A 22485-nucleotide genomic window follows, 5' to 3' on the forward strand; every position below is an offset into this window, starting at 1 on the left:
TTGAAATAACAGAAAGTAGAAGTAACAGCCAGTGTGTCTAGGCCAGGGGTTGGCAAACTTTTTCTGTAAAGAGTCAGATAATAAGTATTTTTGGTTGTGGGCTGTTCATTCTGTGTCACAAAGTCTTAACTCTGTCCTTTAGAGTGAAAGCAGGCAGCCTCCTCCTGGACCTGGAAGGGCTTCTCTGCAAGCATGAAGAGATGCAGAAGGAGCTGTGTGGGCGGGAGGGTGGGGAGCGCCCCGCATTTCAGCTACATCTCTAGGTGAGTGAGGACCGAAAGGGAAAGATCAAAGGGAACTGTACCTCTCAGTCCGCGTGGATGACTGCTAGTAAGGAGCCAGGAATTTCTTCCCAGATTTTAATCCCTCCCTGGGGAGGTGTGTGTGTGTGTGTGTGTGTGTGTGTGTGTGTGTGTGTGTGTGAGTTTACAGGGACAGTATCCTGAATTGATTGAATTCAAACCCCAAAGTCACTGAGTTTCCTTGAATTGGCAATTCTTTTTTCCTCCATCAGTGGTAAATGGAGTCTCAAGAACTAAGTTTGCATCAGTTATGGAGAAATGAAAAAGGTGATGTTTTTGCACACCCAAACACTATGATTATGTAAAATCTGTGTGTGCTATGTGCATATAAATCGCTATAAGAAATAATGTCAGAGAGATCCAGATTTTGGAGTTGGGGAAAAGCCAAAAGTTCAGAGCACCTGAGTAGAAATATCATTGCCTGCCGTTCCTGGCTAATTCTAGAATTGGGCCAGCTACGTCATTTTCAGGGCCCAGTGAAAAATGAAAATGCAGGTCCTTTTGTTCAAAAGGCAGGAAAAAAGTGCTGTTAAAAGTGGTACAATATAAAACTTTTTCCTTTCTTCTATGGTCTCTTTTTCAACTTGTGATGGTGTTTTACATTTGCTCTTTAGTGTTGTTCTAAGTAAAGAAAAATTAAAAATTTAATTATTAATAGCACTTTTACTGTTCCTCTTTATATTTTGCAATGCCTCTTTTAAATGTAAACATAAGAGTATTTAACTAATATAGTCACCCAAATTACATAACTCAAAAAACCCCAAAATTACATAACTCATATTTTGCAGCTTATACGTGCATATATATATATACACACACACACATATATATATATATATATATATATATATATATATATATATATACATATATTTTTTTTTTCTTACTGGGACAGTAGAAGTGCTGCACAAAATGAACCCAGCTGTTTTAAAGCTGTTTTAAATTTCACTTCTTGCTACATGCACATTCCACCAACACTCTCTATCTTTGGCTGACAATCAGTCAGGAAGGACGGAAAGGAAAAGGGATTATGAGTTGCCTCTCTTTCCCTTTCCTTCTGTGTCATCATTTTCAGCATCTGTGGTGACTAACAAAGGGAAGTAGTATGAGGAAGAGAGGATATAGCAGGGTTCTGATTTACTTTGCTAGGGCTGCTGTAACAAAGTACCACAAACAGAGGGTCTTAAACAACGGAAATTTATTGTCTCACAGCTCTGGAGGGAGAAGTCTGAGATCAAGGTGTTGGCAGGGCCATCTCCCTCTGAAGGCTCTAGACAAGGCTTTTCCAGATTCCTCTCCAGCTTCTGGTGGTCCCTTGGCTTGCGGCAACATAACTCCAATCTTCACGTGCTGTCCTCCCTGTGTACATGTCAGTGTCCAAATTTCCTCTTTATATAAAGATACCAGTCATATTGGATTAGAGCCCACCCTACACCAGTAGGACCCCATTGTAGCTAATTACATCTGCCATGACCCTACTTCCCAATAAGGTCACATTCTGAGGTACAGGGGGTTAGGACTCCAGCACATGAATTTGGGGGGCAGGTACACAGTTCAGCCCATAGCAGTTTACTTAGTTGTTCATGTTTCTTAGAGCTCATTGCCTCATTTGGAGCAAGTTCTAGTTCGAACAGAAAGCATGAGCTCTTGGGGCTGGCAGTGACCCCCCAATCAGTCATAGATGTGAGTCTTGCTAAAGTCCCCTCATCATGGACCACTGGCTTTCTGTGCTCGTGGGGAGCCATGAGCACTGTCTGGGGATGTGGCAACAAGGGACAGAGGCTGACACACATAGTGTGCCTATCTCCTCTGCTCATGTGCATGTTCCACTGTCCCATCCTCCTTCACTTACAGAACCCAGGTTCAAAGAGAAAATTATTAAGCATCTAAAGATGGTGACAGTTGAGCATTAAACCAAGCCTAGGGCTTTTTGAACCTAGGGCCCTGTGGACCATATAGATTGCACCCCTACAAAGCCAGCTCTCTCCGAACTGTGACCCAGATCTCTTACCTGAGCTTCATCCCCTGTTCTCCAGATCATTAGCAACTTGTTGATGATCATATCCAGCCACTGAATTCCTGGAGTGCAAGGAGGTAAGTGCTTACCCATGATTCCCAATGAGAGCAGGCAGGGCTGGAGGCCCATTGCCAGGCCCCTGGACCATTGTTTACTGTTTTCCATCCATCAACTGGCTACCTGCTTCTCAGCTACCTGTTTGCTAAGAGTTAGCTCAGTGTGAATGCCTGGAGCACAGAGAGTTCCCTAGGGTTCATTTATCCCCAAGATGTGGCAGGACACTCCTTAGATGTGTGTAGATAGGGGACTGACTCGCTTTACCTTCTTAGATGGCAATGGAGGCAAGTGGTGAAATGGCAGCTATTTCCCATCTAAACAGAGTTCAGGGCAATGGGACAGTGAGCAAAGCTGAGATGTTAGAAGGATCTGAATTTTCCCGTTCACTGCTCAGTGAAAAGCTTTGAATTTTGAGCGGAGGGGCTGGGGAGTGAGGAAGCCAGAAGGTGGGCTTATCATACAGCAGGGGCACAATACTTAGATCTGGCCTAAGGCAAAATGCTCCAATGACGGAATTGATTTTTAGGGTTCCCTGGACATTTCCTGGTCTCCTTCTTGTCTCAGTTAACTTTTGCTCAGTAACAAACCACCCCAAACTTAGGGCCTTAACATAACACTATTCATTTGGCTCAGGATTCTGCAGGGAATTTGGATTGGGCCTGGTGGGACAGTTCTGGTCCAGCCCAACTTGTTCAGGCATTTGTGATCTGCAGCTGGGGCTTGCTGGCTTGTGAAGGGTTAGAGTAGCTTTTGACCTGTCATGCCACATTCTAGACACATTCTAGAATGAATCTACCTTATTTTGTTGATCGAAGCAGGTCACAGGCCAGCTCAGATTCAAGAAGTGGAGAAGAAATAGTTTCTACCTCTCTGTGGAAGGAGCTATAAAGTATTGTGGCCATTTTGCAATTTACCCCATTCCCCCCGGACCCCTCTCAGCATCTCATGCCTTCCACCCAGGCCTGCTAAACTTCACTTATCCTTGGTCTCACTCCTTTTTTTATCTTCTCCCTTGTTATTCCAGGGCTCTTTATTCGAGATCTTTTATGGGAAAGAGCCAGTTTATTTTAGAATAATTTGTGCCAGATAATAGGTAACAGAAGTGGGAACACTAGTGGGTTCCTCTGAGACCTTTCTTGTCGTAGAAGTTCTGGGCTTTTTGGAAAACCAGGCCTTAAGTCAAGTCTGTCTTAAACTTTCATGATCATAAGAAATACCTGGGGAACTTGTTGAAAAATGCAGATTCCTTGATCCCATCAGAGACGTACTAATTCCATATTTTCTTAGGAGGAGCCCAGGAGTCTGTATATTTTCAAGCTTCCTGAGTGTTTTTGTCTGTTTTTTTTCTTTTTGAATAACTGGGTTTTGGAAACACCACCTTATTTCACTGTCCACACAGCGTCCGGCGCCTGTGAGGTATTTGAGAGTCTTTCCATGTGTAACTGAATTGAGTGGAGCCATGGTTCTCATGTGTGGTTCCTGTTCCAGAAGCATCACTTTCTTGGGAACACATTAGGAATGAAAATTCCCGGGCCCCACCCCAAGCCCACTGAACCAGGGACTCTGGGGTCGGGGCCACAATCTGCTTTAATGAGTTGCACTGGAAGTGTGGAGCCTTAACCTCTGGACCACCAGGGAATTCCCCCAGGTGGTTCTCATGCTCCCTCAAGTGTGAGAGCTGCCAGGGCAGAGCCTGTGAGTAGGGCCTCCTGGGCACATGTGAGTGAGAAAGGCCCACCCAGGCCTTGGTCCCAATCAGGCCTGACCCTCTTGCCCTCCTGCAGAGTCTTCCTGCAGCTTCCAAGTTCCTTGAGCCAGTCCTTTGGCCCGTCTTCACCTGTGCTAAGAAACTCACAATTTGCTGAGATTCCTTCTTCTGCCATCTGGACAGGGCCTCTGCCCCTGCTTGTTAGGCAAAGTCTCTGTGCTGATAGAAAAATGATGGTTCTTGCTGAGTGAATAGAGCTTTTAAGATGGTGTCAAGATTTTTTCTCCCTTTTCCTGAGCAGCTTTTAAAACTCTGTACCTTAGGGAGAGTGCTGAGGGTTTAGGCATTAAAAAGGAATTGGCACGACGGGGCCACCATTCCTGCAGAGTTTCAGATGCACACTTTATTAAAGTGTGTATACACAGCACACACACACACACACATACACACACACACACAGCCTGGGTATCAAGTTCCTTGAAGCCAGGTTCTGCTTCATTGTGGTTTCCTGGAAAGCCCTTAGCAAGTAAGTCCTCATCAGCCCAATTGGCCACTGGAGATTTTGTTCTGTGAACCAGAAGTTCCCCGGGAGAGGTGGGGAGACTGAAGAAGAGACGGATGTTGGCGTGGGCATTAGGAGTATGACTTCTAGCCCAGATACACCACAAATTCTTGAACACATTGCTTCATCTCCCTGAGGTGCAACTCCTCTGTAAAATAGGACATATATTTAGATTTCACCTTTCCCTAAAACATCTTTGAAGGTTCTTACAAATATAAATGCACTTAGAAATACATAAACAAAAATTAGGAATTCCATAGGAGATTTGAACGGAGATCAGTGGTGGGAAACTGGAAAGAGAAAAACTGAATATTCAATTCGATTCTGAGAGTTTGGACAGCCCAGGAGGCCTGGAAGAGGTAGAATTAAAAGTTCTTTCTCACCCTGTCAGGTGAAAGAAGGAGGTGGGTGTGCGTGGGTAGGGAGTGCAAGTGGGCTTGGGGGTGGTCTATGAAGAGAGGAGGAGGAAACAGAAGTCAGGTTAAAACACCTGTATTCCAAGCCCCGGCCCTTCTGGCTGTTTCTCTGACATCAGCTTTCCCGGAGCCCATGCACACTGGCTTTCCTTGGCTCTGATGTGGCTGACACTTTCCCCAGGGGGTGTGTGCAGCAGTCAAGCAGACCAGCCCTTCCTTTTCCTCCCTTGTGCTCACTAACGTGGTCAGGCAGTGTTTAGTTATGACAGTGGAATTGTCCTCCAAATGCAAGTCTACTAATGGGGTGTCTGTCTTCAGATGTGGCTTCAAATGGGAAGCGAGTCTTTCCGTTCGAAGGAGTACAAAACATCCCACCCATAGCTGAATGTGCAAACTGAAAGGGAAGAGAGGCTATTAGTGGGTTACGGAGTCAAGCAAGAAGCCAGTGTTGCGTAGACGGGCTGGAGGGAGCTGGATGGGAATGGAACTCCCCACATGTCACCTCTGAGAGGGAAGAACAAGGTGGGGGACTCTCCCTGCCAGCTCTCGAGACAGATCACGAAGCTGTGGTGAGGACAGTGTGGTATTGGCACAGGCAAGTAGATCACTGGCAAAGGATGGAGAGCCCAGACACACTCCATGCATAACTGGCTGGCACTGCAGCTCAATGAAAAAAATGACCCTATTCAATCAATATTATTTATTTATTGGCAATTGGTTATTACTATTGAGAAAAATACAGTGACATCCCTAGCATCGTATAGGTTAAAACTCTATTTGTAGAAAGACTGAAATATAAAAGTCTAAAAGCTTTTACAAGAAAATAAAACATCTTTATGAACTTGATGGAAAAAAGAACTTCATAATGTTCCAAACTCACAAACCATAGCAAAAAGTGAAAAATTCAATTGGCATTAAAACAAAAAATTGTATTGTCCATCAAAAGATACCTTTAAGGGCTTCCCTGGTGGCGCAGTGGTTGGGAGTCTGCCTGCTAATGCAGGGGACACGGGTTCGAGCCCTGGTCTGGGAGGATCCCACATGCCGCGGAGCAACTGGGCCCATGAGCCACGGCTACTGAGCCTGCGCGTCTGGAGCCTGTGCTCTGCAACGAGAGAGGCTGCAATAGTGAGGGGCCCACGCACCGCGATGAAGAGTGGCCCCCGCTTGCCACAACTAGAGAAAGCCCTCGCACAGAAACGAAGACCCAACACAGCAAAAATAAATAAATTAATTAATAAACTCCTACCCCCAACATCTTGTTAAAAAAAAAAAAAAGATACCTTTAAAAAAAGTTTGGAAGAAATAAAGAATAGCCAGAATACATAAAGAACTTCTCTATATCAAAGAGAAAAAGACAAACAGATTAGTAAAAACAGGCAAAAGAGTTAAGATATAATTTACTAAAGTGGAAACATCAATTGCTAATAAACACATGAAAAGATGCTTAACTTAATTATTAATAAGGGAGATGCAAATTAAAACTAAAATTAGGTGCTGTTTCACACCATCAGATTGGCAAAAATGAAAAGTCTGACAGGACCGAGTTTTGTTAGGGTGTGGAGTGATGGGACTTCTTATCTACTGCTGTTGGAAATCGGCAACAGTAAAGTTGAAGATACGTATACACTATTACTCAGAAATATACTGCTAGATATATATCCTAGGTGAATTAATATATACGCACATACATGCATAGACACATATGTATACATATATATGCACACACATATATGCAGGCATGTATGTGCACATATACATATGTATACCTATGTATGCACACACACATATATGTTAGGAGACATGAAAAATAATAATCATAGAAGTATTGTTTATAATAGTAAAATATTGGCAACTTCCCAGCATCCATCCAGAGGAGAAATAAATTGTCATATCTCTAATGGAATTCACATAGCAGTGAAAAGGAATGAACTAGAGCTACATGAATCAATATGGATTAATTCCACAAACATAATATTGATCAAAAGAAAGCAATTTGCAAACGAATTTTTGCAGTATGATATCTACAAGAAAGTTCAATACAGACAACAATTTTATTTGAACAGGGAGAAATATATATGGAAAGGAAAAAAGAAATGCAAATAAATGAAAAGCCTCCAAAATCTGCACAGTTTCATCCTGAGTAGAAAGAAGAAAGAGAAGGAACCTTGGAAGACACTATGTTGACAATGAGTTATTTTTTAAAGCTAGGTGATGAGTGGTTATTCTTTACGCTGGTCTTTTTTGTGTCTCAAGCATTAATAATAAAAAGGTGTAGCCCTGTTAGTTACTGACCCGACCATGTGTCCTTCCTCAGAGGTGAATCCGGATTGATCTAATCCTGGCATGGCCATTCCATTTTCCTTTACCAGAGACTTTTTCCTAAATCCTCAGATTCTCCCTTAGGTATGGGATTGGGCACATAACCTCTTTTCAGAGCTAAGACGAAGTGAGCTGGGGGGTTTGGTTCTGGAAAGTTTTATTTTCTGATAAAAGAATCCTTTTGGCTCCTGCCTCTTCTTTCCTTCTTGGGACACCAGATGAGGATGTGATGTTTGCTACTGTGGCAGCCACCATCGTGGGGTGACAAGCACTACGGCGGAAGGCCAGTGCTCTGAGGATGGGAGAAGGGAAGAATGGTCAGAGCCGGAGTATCTGATGTTGTAACCAAGCTGTGGAATGACCCCTGGAACCATCCAGAACCCATAGATTTTTGTGAAGTAAACAATAATTGTCTTCATGGCTCAAGCTACTGGTGGTCTGACTTTTTGTTACTTGTGGAAAAATCTTCCTGATACAAAACCCAACAAATCATTTTCCTTTTAACCTTAGTGTTGGGCTTGCCATTCTATGAAAACACTAAGCACTTTCTCTCTTTCAAATCTCTACTCTTTTTCCATGTACAAGACCCCTTATGTCCTGGTGAACTCCTCAGCTCTAAAAGCTCTTCTGAAACACGTTGTCTGTAATGCTTTCCCAGCAAGCCCAAGTCAACAGCACCCTTCCTTCTCGGTCGGCACCCACATCCCCTCGCTCTGTTTTACAGCCCTTACCTTGTGTGGCCGTGCATTCCACCACGAGTCCCTTTAAGGCAGGACCATGGCATCTTCATCACTATGTCTCCAGTGGTTGACACAGTTCCGGGTACAGCATAGGGACACAGTAGAAGCTGGGTAGAATGAATGATTCTGCCTGTATCTATATCTTAGAGGGAAAACAAATCAAGTACTGAGTTGGGTAACTGAGGAGGAGAGGTGTGGGGAAAGAGGAGTTTAAACGGCTTTCCCAGAAGTGAACACTGCCAAGCGAGCCCTTTTCTTAACAGCTCTTGATGCAATATTCCATCAGTCACATTCACATCTGCTAATGATTTTGTGTGTTCGATAGAATCACATTTAAGCTCACCAGGCTATTAAAATCCTGGTTTCCTTTCATCTCCCCATCCTAATCAGGTTTAAGTGACAATTGCTAGGGACTTATTTTCTAGGAGGTAAATGAATGCACAGGGGATGCTGGGCACTTACGAAGGGATTGCTATACCAGGACTTGAACTACAAAAGCGTGGGCAACCTTTTTGAGAGACCCCTGTGTGCTAGGCAATACAGAGACACAGGCAATGCATTATTTAATTTTAATGGGTTTAAACATTTGCTCCAGTACACTTCTCTGTATCAGTAATCATGAGACTAGAACAGGGATTACATTAAATATTTCTTACTGTCTTCTGAAAGCCTTTTTCTTTTTTAAGTAGCTGGTGTGTATGTGTGAATGTGGAGGGAAGTCAGAGAGAAATGAAAGACAAGGAGCATCAATATGCAGAATAAACCTGAGACTTCAATGCACTGAAAGGTTGGCATTAGCTCTTTATGTAGCCAAGGCGCTGGGACCATTAATTGGTACCTGTGTAGAGGAGAGCAGGCTTGGCTGAAAGAAGATTCTAGCTGCAACAGGAGTCGACTGAGACAAAGACTTTTTATGCAGATCTTCATTCTGCAGAGCGTCATTTGAAAAATGTTATTTTTGCAAGTGTGGGTGAATGATAATGATAGCAACGTTTAACAATACTTTTTTTTTTTTTTTTTTTTTGCGGTACGCGGGCCTCTCACTTTTGTGGCCTCTCCCCTTGCAGAGCACAGGCTTGGGATGCGCAGGTTCAGCGGCCATGGCTCATGGGCCCAGCCGCTCCGTGGCATGTGGGATCTTCCCGGACCGGGGCACAAACCCGTGTCCCCTGCACCGGCAGGTGGACTCTCAACCACTGCGCCACCAGGGAAGCCCAACATAATACTTATTTATCTAGCATGTGCATGCTTAGTGCTTTACATGCATTATCTTATTTAAATTAATAAAAATTATATGAGTTTGATACTATTATTATTTTCATTTTGCAGAAAAGAGATTTAGAAAACTTGTCTGGGAAATCACAGAACCAGTAAAACAAGGAGCTTCCCATTTTCCTGGGAAGAGTGTATAACTATTGTTTGGTGGCTTTGGCAAATGTTGCCTCTCCCTTTGAGTTCTAAAGGGAGGGGAACAGTATGAATAGGGACCCAGGAGCATTCAGGGCATGAAAGAACCCACCTCAACCTCTGAGACACAGAAGTTGACATTAGGACAGGGCAATTCCAACCAAGGCTGGGGCGGTGAGGGCCAACAGAGTCCTTGAAAGATTTACCATCAGACTGGAGATCTGGGACAAATGCGCTGGGCTGGCCGGGCGCACAGTCAGAAAGAAAGAGGCTGGCCTCGTGGTCCTGGATTGTGGCTGCTGGAACTTGGTCTAGAGTTTTATGGAACTTAGAAGCATCTCCTGTCTTCTTATTGTGGATGGCAAGAAAGTGAAAGTGCCTCTCCCTGTCAAAACAGGACCTTGAGCACCTGGAATCAATGAGATTGCAAACTATAAAGCTCTTCTGATACTATTTTCAGTCTCTAAAGTGGGGCTAACAGTAGCCCTCTCACTAGATTGCAGGAAAAAACAGACTGAGGGAATGTATGGAAATCACCAAGCACAGTTGGCTTCTGCCATGGTTCCCTGTCACCGAGGCTGTGGAGAGTCAGAGGTTTCTAGTAATTCTCATATTGTATGTATTTCTTCTGCTGGGGCTGGTCCTTCCAGGGTTACCAGATGTGATCAACACTGCATAGAAGAGGACTCCTGGCACCCACACTCTTCCATCTGCCTTGGGTGGACTCATGACATCACCCCCTCAGCCCTGTCTTCTCCCACTCTTCGTGGGCTCACCCTCCAGTGGCTGCTGGCCTCCTTTCTCTGGCCCTTTTTCTCTTTGCCCATCAAGATACAGCTGTTTTCCCTCGGGGTCCTCTGTCTTTCAGTGTTAAGAACTTTTCTACTATGCTTCAGTGCTTTAATTAAAAGAAGTTGTCAGTGGGATGGGACCCAGGAAGTTAGGAGCAAGTTATCAGAGTGAGAGGGCTCTTTCCAGGGCGCCTGACAAAACGCTGACTGCAACTTCCTCTTTTGTGCGCTTAAAGCCCAACTGTGCTAAATGTCTGTGCACAATGAGACAGGACAGGGCTCAATGGTGTGATCCTCCTTGACGTCGCCACACTTGCAGACTTGGTCCCCAGACATGCAAAATGTGGTGATTGGGCACGAGAGCTTAGCTTGTATCCTGTTTAGGTTTTGGAGAGAAACTGATTTTCTGATATTCTACCCACACCAAGCTTCCCCCAGTGGAAGTTAATAGGAAGAGAAGTGAAGGAAGGTTGGTTAGAGGACAGTGGAATTTGTGTGAACCAAAAGGATTTAGTTGACATTTCTTTTCATTGGCAAAAAAGGATATACAGTCTCTTAGTATCCAGTGGGGGCATTGGTTCCAGGCCACAAACCTCCTCCCACTGATAATAAAATCTTTGGACACTCAAGACCCTTCAATAAAAAGGTGTAGTATTGTTGCCCCACGTCCCCACCCTTTATCCATAGGTTCCCCATCTGCTGATCAGACCATGAAGATACAGAGGGTGACTATATTAAATTTCATGGACATATTTTCTAGTTCATGTCTAGCTCTGGCCAGTTCAGCTCATCAGTTAGCTCACCTTGACTGAACAACCCATGATTCCAGTGGCACCAACCAGCTGGAAGAGGCTTGGGGATTTTTCTCTATTTTAATTCAGCTAAAGTGGAGCAGCTGTCCCTCTGCACTGCTGACCCTGCCGAAACTTCTCTGGGAAGGTCACCACAGTTCTATCCCCAATTCCAATGTGTGCTTTTTTCTTTCTTTCTTTCTTTTTTTGATCAAGCAATTCTCAGATACCAGCTGGGTGTCCTACAATTCAACTAAATTCTAACACTATGCAGAGATCACATCAGACCCCACAGGTTAAGGGCTCAGTCCCACAAGACTGCATGCCCCCCCTTCAGATGCCAATGTCACCTGTCCTTCTGATGTCCAGATATAGATGAAGGTTCTCATGACCCCCTCCTTGGGTTAATTAATTTTCTAGAGCAGCTCAGAGACCTCAGAGAAACATCTTACTTGCTAGACCACCATTTTGTTATAAAAGGAACTTGAGAACAGCCAGTTGGAATAGATGTCCAGGGCAAGGCATGAGGAGAGGGTGCTGAGGTTTCATGCCCTCTCCAGGTATGCCACTCTCCCCAGATCGTCACGCGTTCACCAACCCAGGAGCTCTCTGAACCCCATCCATTTGGGCTTTTATGGAGGATTCATTACATAGGCATGACTGTTTAAATTATTGGCCACTGGTGATTGAACTCATTCTCCAGCCCCTCTGCCTGCCCCAGAGGTCTGGGTGGGACTGAAATTTCCAACCCTCTACTTAGTGGTTGGTCCTTCTGACAGCCAGCCCCCAGTCTCGGTGATTTCCAGTCACCTCATTTAAATAATACGATACCTTTATTTCTCTCATTGTAGGAAATTCCAAGGGCTTTGGGAGCTCTGTGCCAGGAACAAGGACATAGGCCAAATACATATTTCTCATTAAAAAAAAATCACAATATCATAGTCACCAAAATTCAAGTTTCAGGGTCTGGGGAGGAAGACTCAGGAACTCCTCTCCCCAGGCCCCTCAGGGCCTGCATGTTAAAGACTGGAGATCTTGGCAAAGAGATCATAAACTTCCCACGAGTAATTTTCCTAAATCACTATGGATTCCAGAACTGTATGGGGATTAGGAATAAAAACCTCACCTCTCACCCCATCAAGAGTTGGTTAATCTTCGTCTTCATACACAAAAGAACACAACTGTTTTGTGAAAGAAGCAATGAGAAAATAACCTTATGGGATATTCTTGTAACTGGCTATTTTCCTTTCGAGAGAGACTTTATTGTTTGTAAATGATGAGCTTGGCTGCGTACCCGCAATTAACAATTGGTTAACTACGATTCACTGAGCGCTTACTATATCCCAGGCTGGTTTCAGAGACAATAGTGGTGTTATTCCTTCACTACAACATTCGGATTTGCTTGGTTGAGTCTGTTTGCCTTTTCCTTTGCTTCTGTCTTTTCTTTTCCCTGACCTGCTTTAATTACCCCCTCTCTTGGCTTTACTTACTGTTGCAGGAGGAGACAATAGTGGCGCTGACCAGGGACTTGGGGGAGCTAATTCTAACCAGGGCTTTCTCTCTGGCTAATAGTGAGACGGAGGCAAGCCCCTTCTCCCCTGGAGGCTGGTTCACCATCAGTCAAGTGAGCCCATTAAATTAGACGACTGATACTTCGCCTTTCAGTGCTGACATTCCTGGCCTTCCTCTACCAACTGGAGCTTTTTATCGGCAGAAGTTCCTTCAAGAGGACAATTATTTGTTGTAATTTAATGCAGCTTCATTATGATAAGCGCCTCTAAGTAGTTTTGTTCTTATTGTGGGATTTTTTTTTTAATGTGGTTTTTCCCTGTGGTATAATCATATCAGCGAGAGCCTGAGTCTCTGGCATGTACTCATGGGACTGACTACACTCTTAGTACTTTTAAAGGGGAACACATATAAATCTGGGTGCATTAGGACTGAGCAGGGCAAACCTTCAAAGCCCACCCTCGTACACTGACTGGCTGTCCATTCACAAGGCTGGCAGCCCGTGAGGATGTGGTGACTCCAGAGATGCTGGGTCACTGAGGTGCTTTAGACAGTGTAGGACAAGCTCAGGGTGGCTGTAGGGGGTACCTCCTGGGTTAGCTGCTCAGCCCTCTGCTTTAAGAACTGCAAAAGTAGGTGATTCTTTACAGCCATGTTTGCCCCCTGCCTCTGACTGACAAAGGTGGGCATTTGATTCAAGGTTGGCTCATCAGAGAGCCTTCCCTGAGAATATAGAGTTAGGGTGGAGAAAGAGATCACTCTTTAAGGTAGCTGGACCACCCTACAGGAGATGTGGGCTGGGTGGATTTCTCCAGGCAGAAACAGAGAAAACTGTGCTACAGAGAGAAGGAGGAGGGGCTTCCCTGGTGGCACAGTGGTTGAGAGTCTGCCTGCCGATGCAGGGGAAACGGGTTCATGCCCCGGTCCGGGAGGATCCCACATGCCGTGGAGCGGCTGGGCCCGTGAGCTGTGGCTGCTGAGCCTGCGCGTCTGGAGCCTGTGCTCCGCAACGGGAGAGGCCACAACAGTGAGAGGCCCGTGTACAGCAAAAAAAAAAGAGAGAAGGGGGAAGCAGCTGTGTGGATGGGGCTGCGGTGAGAAATGGTGATGACAATTTCCCGGTTCCTCCTCCTGTATCCTCTGGGGCCTGGCCACATTTCTGTCCTTCAGATATGGCCACATGGCTTCGGTTAGTCTCCATCACTAACAAAGGAGCCCTTTCCAATAGGGTACTTAGATAGGTATAAGCTGGAGGCTCATATTGAAGAAAAACATTTCTTCCTATACTATCATGCCCTTCATCACTTGTCCATTAATTCATTCATTCACTCATTGATTCATTCATTCAATCATTTAATAAACATATTTTAAAACTTTTATTTATTTATTTTTGACTGTGCCGGGTCTTCGTTGCGGCACACAGGATCTTCGTTGCGGCATGCGGGATCTTTTAGTTGCGGCACAGGGACTCTTAATTGCGGCCTGCAGACTTCTTAGCTGCGGCATGCATGCGGGATGTAGTTCCCGACCAGGGACCCAACCCGGGCGCTCTGCTTTGGGAGCGTGGAGTCTTACCCACTGGACCACCAGGGAGGTCCCTAATCAGCATATATTGAGCTCTACCATGTGCTGGGCGCTGTGGTATGCGCTCTGGCGGGACTGGTGTGCAGTGCATATAGAGTGCCTGACCTGTAACCTCATGGAACTCATGGGCTGTCCCTGTGGCTGTCGTAACAAATTGCTACAAACAAGGTCACTTAAAACAACAGAAGTTTATCCTTTGACAGTTCCGGAGGCCAGAAGTTCAAAAAGATGTTGTCAGGGCCGCAGTCCCTCCAGAGGCCCTAGAGAGGGTCCTTCCCGGCTGTTTCCAGCTTCTGCGGCTCCAGATGTTCCTTGGATTATGGCCGCATCCCTCTGCCTCTGACTGCGCGTGGCCTCTCCTCTTCTCCCTGTGTCTCTCCTCTGGGTGTCTCTTCTAAGGACACTTGCCATTGGGTTTAGGGCCCGTTTGGATAATCCAGGATGACCTTATCTCCAGTTCCTTAACTTAATTAAACCTGCAAAGACCCTACTTCTAAATAAGGTCACATTCACAGGTCCCAGAGGTTAGGACGTGAACACATCTTTTTTGGGGCCACCATTCAACCCACTACAGATGGTGAAGAAATGCTAGGAGCACGAAGCATGTTACAAAGAAAATGGTGCAATGATTTCTTCTTGGAGGGATCAGGATAGGCTTTTCAGAGGAAGTTGACATCATCTGAAACTGGAAGGGAGAGCAAGAGCATTACAGAGGTGGAGCCTTACAAAGGAAGGAAGGGGGAGAGCTGAGGGAGGAGGCGCTTCCCAGGGAAGAAAGGAGAGGTACTGGGTCGGGGGAGGGGGGCGGTGGGGGACGGATGGGCAGAGAGTGGGCAATAGCCTGGAGAGGCTGGAGGGTTCGGATGGCACAGCCCCAGGGCTGCATTGTGGTTTTACCTGGAAGGAAGTGATCTGATTTGCATTTTAAAGAGATTTCTTGGTTCCTTCCTTTTTTCTCCCCAGCCTCCAACTCGCTAATTTTCTGCTGATGGCGCACAGCATCATTGGTGGGAAATCCATGACAGTCCCGGTAGGCTTAGGAGAGGGAAGGTGCATAGGTTGGAACGCATCAAAAGCCCCTTATCGGCATCTAATTTGCACCCCCCATCCCCATCTGCCTTAATTTTGGTTTTGCAAATTGTAAGTCAGTAAAGTATTACCTCAAGGCCTAAGATACCAAAGGCAGTTTAATATTGTGAAAAATAAGAGGCGTCTTTTCTGTTCTGACATTTATTATTACAGGGCTCGTTATTTTTTCCTAATGAAAGTTTCTTTCTCTCCTTCCACTTATCGTTTTTAACACATGCCATTCACCTGCTAATTAGGGGGCTGGGCCCGGGCTTAATCACTGTCCGGGAAGGAGAGGAAAAATGGCAAAGTAAATGGCAAGAAGTTGACGCGACAGCGAGCAGAAAAATCTGCAGTGCTTAGGAGAACATGGGACCCAAAAGAAATTCCGCGGCTCCGGGCGGGCGGGCGAGGCGCTCGGGCGCCACGTGACTGATTATTCAAATAGGCAGATGATTAACTCGGTTTATATTGATGCAAATAATCCTGCCGGAGCCGGCAACGGCTAATGCATTTTGGAACTGTGGTTTTCCATTGATAGCACAAAATAGTGTAGAGGAAAGCCATTTTCATAATATTAATAATGGAATTACAGAATCAGGTCACTTAAAGGAACGGCGCTGACTCAGCGAAAGCAGCGTCGACTTGAATGTGGAGATTAATACTGAGCAAAATGAAACACAAACCTTCTGCAGCTATCTCATGGCATGAAACACACGTCCTTTACCGTTTTCTTTTTAAAAGAGAATGAGCTTTAAAAATGACTCGGGCTAAGTACAATTCTCGGATGAATTTATTGCAAAGGAGAGAGCTGTGCAGCGTGCTCAGAGAGCTTCTTCTGAGGTGCTTTCCCCTTTTTTCTTTGATTAAATATTGGGTTTACCTTCCTTGCCCATGCCCTGGTTCAATGCCCATGTCCTAGAACAATGTCTGTAAATGCTTTTTGAACAAATGCTTAAAATTGCAAATGAAGATCCGTACATGCCCTCTAAAGATATGTATATATTTGCCAATGAAGATCTAGTCAGGTTGAGGGGAAATTCTGGGGAGATCTCTCAGGATCTTCTGCTGGGTAGAGTGAGCCAAGGTGAGCTCCTGGGAGCCCTGGAGGGCAGAGCTTGGGGACAGAGTGGTGGGGACAAAGGAGGTGGCTCTCTCTGTGAACTCTGAAAAAAAATCTTGAAAATATTTAGAGGAGGACACAGAGGTGTACCTATGATGAGGTTCACTGCAGTGCTTTTATGAAGGTGAACCAGCCAGAAATGGAATATTATGCAGATTCTGAAGATCATACTGAAGGGATAGGAAAAATGTTCATGGTATATTAAAGGAAGAAGCAGGTTACATATATTTTTATTTTTTGGTAAATTTATTTATTTATTTGTTTTTATCTTTGGCTGTGTTGGGTGTTCATTGCTGCGTGTGGGCTTTCTCTAGTTGCAGCAAGCGGGGGCTACTCTTAGTTGCCGTGCGCGGGCTTCCCATTGTGGTGTCTTCTCTTGTTGTGGAGCACGGGCTCCAGACACGCGGGCTTCTGTAGTTATGGCATGCAGGCTCAGTAGTTGTGGCTCGAGGGCTCTAGAGCGCAGGCTCAGTAGTTGTGCATGGACTTAGATGCTCCACGGCGTGTGGGATCTTCCTGGACCAGGGCTCGAACCCGTGTCCCCTGCATTGGCAGGTGGATTCTTAACCACTGCGCCCACCAGGGAAGCCCTACAAATATTTTTAAAAGAAAGTTGGGGGCTCCTGTAATGATCACTTATCCAGTCCCATTCATCACTCCTTCTAGAGGCTTGATGACTTCTTAGAATAGTGTAGGAGCCACCTGGGTAAGAAGCCAGCTGCTTCTTCAGAAATACCTCTTCTCAGGCAAAGGAGGAGACTGGAGAAGAATTACGGGGCAAAAAGGAACTTGGAAGGGAATCAAAAGCTGTTAGAAGTTAATGCTTGTCATATTTTTTTTAAACAAAGAAAAATTGTGGCAAAATATACATAACAGAAAATTTAGCATTTTAACTAAAGTGTACAATGAGTAGCACTTTTACATTCACGGTGTATAAGCATCAACACTCTTTCCCAGTTTTGCTGTTCCTTGAAAACTGAGAAACTTCCCTTTAATATATGCATCCAAGGTTAGAGGTTGCCTGCTAGTCTAGGCTCATCTCCATGCATCAGCCAATAGCTGGGTTATTGCACTGTGAAGCGACCTGCCAGAAATAGCAGAGCCATGCTGTGGCAGGGATCATGGGATGGAGAGCCAGATCAGTGTTCTTGGTTTATCCATCTCTTTTTGTCACTTTCCCGTCTTGTTACCACAGCTGGATCACTTATGGAGTGTTGGAAGAGGTCATCGGGAGGACATAACTGCAGGTTGACCCCATGAGCTGGACCCTTCCTTGGAATGTACTTTCTGCCCACAATTCCCACTGTGGAAGCCCTTTGCAAAGATACAGCCTTGAGAGAGAAAAGTGGTGTTGAGACCACCTTTATGGTACACGTGACTGAACCCTGTTAAGGCCTCTAGATAAACTTTTAAGATTCTGACTGGAGGGCAAAAGATCTATTCGTCTTGTGGCACCCAAGACAAGTATCGTATATAAGTCCCCTTGCTAATTAAAACTGCCATCTCGGGTTTCCCTGGTGGCGCAGTGGTTGAGAGTCCGCCTGCCGATGCAGGGGACACGGGTTCGTGCCCCGGTCCGGGAAGATCCCACATGCCACGGAGCGGCTGGGCCCGTGAGCTGTGGCTGCTGAGCCTGCGCGTCTGGAGCCTGTGCTCCGCAACGGGAGAGGCCACAACAGTGAGAGGCCCGCGTACCGCAAACAAACAAACAAACAAACAAACAAAGATGCCATCAACTAGTCTGGAGTGATTGTCTCTTTCTCTGGTCTCTCCTTGTTCTCCATGAATGGGGCCAGTGATACCCATTCAGGCCAGACTCTGAGCTGGGTGCAATGCTCCTCCGGGACGTGGATGGGGAGAGGAAGTGGTAGTAAGTGCGTCGTTGGAATTCTCTTGTCAAGAAACGTATTGAGCAGAGAAAGTGAAGAATCCTATGCCCATCAGGATTTTGTGGGCAGCAGAGGGAAAGGAGCAGGCAAGGGGAAAATCCAAAGGTTAAAAGAGAAGGTTCAACTTCCTGGAAATATTCCTTTTGTTGTCCTGCACAGAGGAAAATTTTTCCACTAAGGTGCTTTTATTTTTTAAAAACCACCAGTATCTTCCTTCCTCCTTCATTACTGCGATCTATGGTTGTTTTTTTGTTTGTTTTTGTTAAGGTGCCCATTGGGGGGGCACTGTATAAACATTTCACCTGGTGGTGCTCCTGATACACTATTGGGTGCTACCCAGTCCCCTGGCAGCTTTGTTAACACAAGTTTAACCACCTTCAGGATAATGGGAACACTGGGCTCCTTATTTTTAGCAAACAGAATGGAATGCAGTCAGCAAAGTGTGATAAATACTTCTTTATACTAAATGTTTCACAATAATGAAAAAAAAAAAGAAACCTCTGCCTTAAAATTGGGCATTCTTTTCAATGTAATTTTTTTCTTTTTCTGGGTAGACAAATTGGCTAAGTTGGGGTGGGCAGATGTAGCTCTCATCAGCCCTGGATAGATTTCCTGGTGGCTCGCCCAATGGGGCGTGCAAAATTTCTGCCTGTGGTCCTCTGCGCACATTCACCATTCACCAGGCATGGGGAATGTTGCTGGTGGAAGCAGCCCAGGAGAAAGAACTCACCTTTGTGAGGAAATAATTCCCAGCCCGGGAGCTACTGGGATGTAAAATCCAAGCCCCCACCAGGGATCTCCACTGACCTGGGTCATTTACACTTGAATATGAGCTTTTAGGGAGGGTAGCAAGCTCACCGCAGTTAAGGAGGGAACCCAGGCTCTCTGATGGCAGGGGCGGAGTGCTGGCAGCTCCACCTTGGGGACTTTGTACTTGGGGCTGGTGGTCTGGTTATGGGACCACCATGCTGGGGCCTGGGAGGTACAGGGGTGATTAGATTTGCCAGGCTGACATTTTAACTGTTCTCACTGTGATGGGTAAAGGCCATACTTACTTTCATTCCAAGGGAGGTTCACAGGATGAGTGTCTTTTTTTTTTTAATTAATATACTTTATTTCTTAGAGCAGTTTTAAGTTCGTAGAAATATCGCGTGGAAAGTACAGTGAGTTCTCACAGACTCCACTCCCCGCTCCACCCCCGCCAATTTCTCCTATTATTAACTTCTTGCATTGATGTGGTGCCTTTGTTACAATTGGTGAACCAATATTGATAAATCGTTATCAACTAAAGTCCATATTTTACATTAGGGTCAGTGTGCTGTACTGTCTTATAGGTTTTAACAGCATCTAATGGGAGCGAACGCCTTTTCCCAGAGCAGCAGTGCCCTCCTGGGAGTGCTCACGACCTCCTCCAAAAAGTGCCCAGGCGCTGGTGGAGCTCTTGTGGGCTGAGCAAAGGGGACACGAGGGTCAAGCTGTCTGAGGACAGTGTAGCTTGTCTCTGTCCAATGGGGCAAGAAGATCTGGTCTCAGACATAGGGAGGGGTGTCACTCACCCCTAAGAGAGGCCACTCAGAGAGGTGTTAGATTTACTCTGCAACAGGTGAGGCAGCTGCCTGCATCCCCATCTCCCAGCTGGATGGCTCTGCCCATCAACCTTTAGGTTCATATTTTCTTGGGCTATTGGAAGGGGTTTGTGTATTCACATGGGGCTGTTGGATGATGCCATTCAGCCCTGTGACCCCCAGGACCGCTGGTTTCCAGAGGCTCTGGTTATCCCACTGCATTTGATGGCTTCCTGTGGCTGACTGGGATCAGAGGAGGTGGGATGTTCATGAGGCCTTAAAAACTGGGTTAATGAAATGAGCAAAGATACAGAAGCTGGACATAATAAAAACAGCCAACATTTGCTGAGCACTGACTCTATGCCAGGAGAGTTCTAAGAGCTTTGCTCTCCACAAATTGACTCATTTAATCCTCAAAAGATCTATATCGTTTATTATTATTATTATTACCCCCTTTTTATGATGAGAAAACAGCTTCAGAGCAGTTAAGTAGCTTTCCCCAAGTGAGTGGGTCTAGAGCCTTATTCTGAATTACTGGAAGCTTGGTCAGGGCTGAAGCCTAACACTGTACGTTGCTGTTGATTGAGCCCCGCTGCACGTAGGGCCAGGCACCTGCACAACACTCTTAAATTTAAGCCTCACCCCAACCCTATGAGGGAATGCCTATGTCTTTGACAGATAGAGAAACTGAGTCTCAGGGAGGTCGAACAACTTATGCTCCGCCACACAACTTGTAAGTTGCAGAACTGGGGCTTGAGCTCAGATCTGTCTGAATTAAAACTCGGGCTCTTCTCTCATACCTAGAAACACATCTGAATAATCCAGGGAGCAGTTAATGAAGTCACCCTGATAATTTGAGTTGAACTGGGGATCTGAGTTGCCCTGTGAGCTGCTCATCTGGGAAGCCAATCCATAAGCAGATGCCACTTTACTGATTTGCCACAGGGTCCAGGGGATGGGGCACACCTGAAACCTGCATTCCCATCCTTTCTGCGTGACTAGTCTCTCCTATCCTGCCCATAGGAGGACTCTGAGGGAACCCAGATCACCAGCCAGAAGGTGCCTTGGTGAGATCTAGAGTCTGAGGGACGGCCATCATCTAGGTCAGTATTCCTCAGCCCTGGCTGCACATTGTTCTGCTTTGGGGGGACTTTTGAAAGAAGACTAATGACTGCTCCACCCCAAACCAATCAATGCAAACCTCTGAGGGTGGCGATAGGGAGTGAGTATTTTTTAAAAACCCTATAGGTGACTCTGATGCAGGGGCCAGGTTGCAAACTGCCGAATGGATGAAGCTGTTTAGTTGACTCTCTGATGTTTAGTTCCTTTGAGTGATTTCTTTGCTTTATCAAGTGCTGTGGGTTAAAATTGTTTTTTAAATTTAACTAATAAACTTTATTTTTTACTACAAAGAGTTCCCATATACCCCTGCCTCCACAGATGCACAGCCCCATCAAATGCTGTTTTTAATAGAAATGTGCACGACTTGAAATAAACAAAGGACAGCACTCGATTTCCTTTCCTGAAAAGACGCTCCCTAAAACCACTTGGGCACAAACCTAGTGTTGGCAGAGGTTTCACGGCAACTGCTTGAGTGACTGGCTGAATCCCTGGCTTCTCTGTGGCCATTGAATCAGGCTGGGCTGGCTGTTCCTTCTGCCTGGCTGCAAGCAGGCTTGCAGGATTTCTCTGGTGGATGCTCTGTGGGTGAAACCTTCCTGTCTCAGGGATGAAACTGCCAGGCACTCTGCTTGAGTAAGCATATAGAAAAAGGCTTCAAAATAGATTTTAAAAGAATCATGTTCAAATCCCCTTGAAACAAGGGAGCAATTCCCCTCACCTCCACTGTTGCCCCCATTTCTTTCTAAAATTCTCTTCAGCTCTCTGAAAAGCTTCTCTTCAGCTTATTTCTCTGCTTCTTACGTACAAAAACATTTCACTAGGGGGCACTTTAAGACTGAGTAAGGAAAAAAACCCAGCAACTTGGTGACAATAGATTTCACTTCATCATTAACTAGGTAAACAGTTCTGTACAAAACAAAATATAAAAAATACATGAGGAATTAAATATGTATTTAGCTGAAACTGTGATTCAGTTTCTGTGGGTTGTTTTCTTGAAAGTGGACATGGGAGGAAAGTGGCATTCTTGGACTTACTGGTAATTTTGACTTGAATACTAGAATAATAATAATGATAATGATAATAATAATAGTCCCTTCATCTGGTTTAAGATGGACACCTTGCCTACTGCAGTGTGTTACTGCAACTGAGTGATCAAGCTTTTATTCAAATTTACCTTTTTTTGTTTTTTTTTTTTGCGTTACACGGGCCTCTCACCGCTGTGGCCCCTCCTGCCGCGGAGCACAGGCTCTGGACACACAGGCTCAGCGGCCATGGCTCACGGGCCCAGCCGCTCCGCGGCACGTGGGATCCTCCCGGACCGGGGCACGAACCTGCGTCCCCTGCATCGGCAGGCAGACTCTCAACCACTGAGCCACCAGGGAAGCCCCCAAATTTAAGTTTAAGAGACGTCTTTTGTCGACATTCTCGGAGAGCCTTATGTGGTTGCTAGCAAGTCCCTGCTGCAGGGCTGATGGAGGATTGTCTGTGGAGGAGAGGAGAAGGTCTGCAGGT

Source organism: Mesoplodon mirus (genome assembly GCF_964341445.2).
Source record: "Mesoplodon mirus genome assembly, chromosome: 2".
Lineage (NCBI taxonomy): Eukaryota > Metazoa > Chordata > Mammalia > Artiodactyla > Ziphiidae > Mesoplodon > Mesoplodon mirus.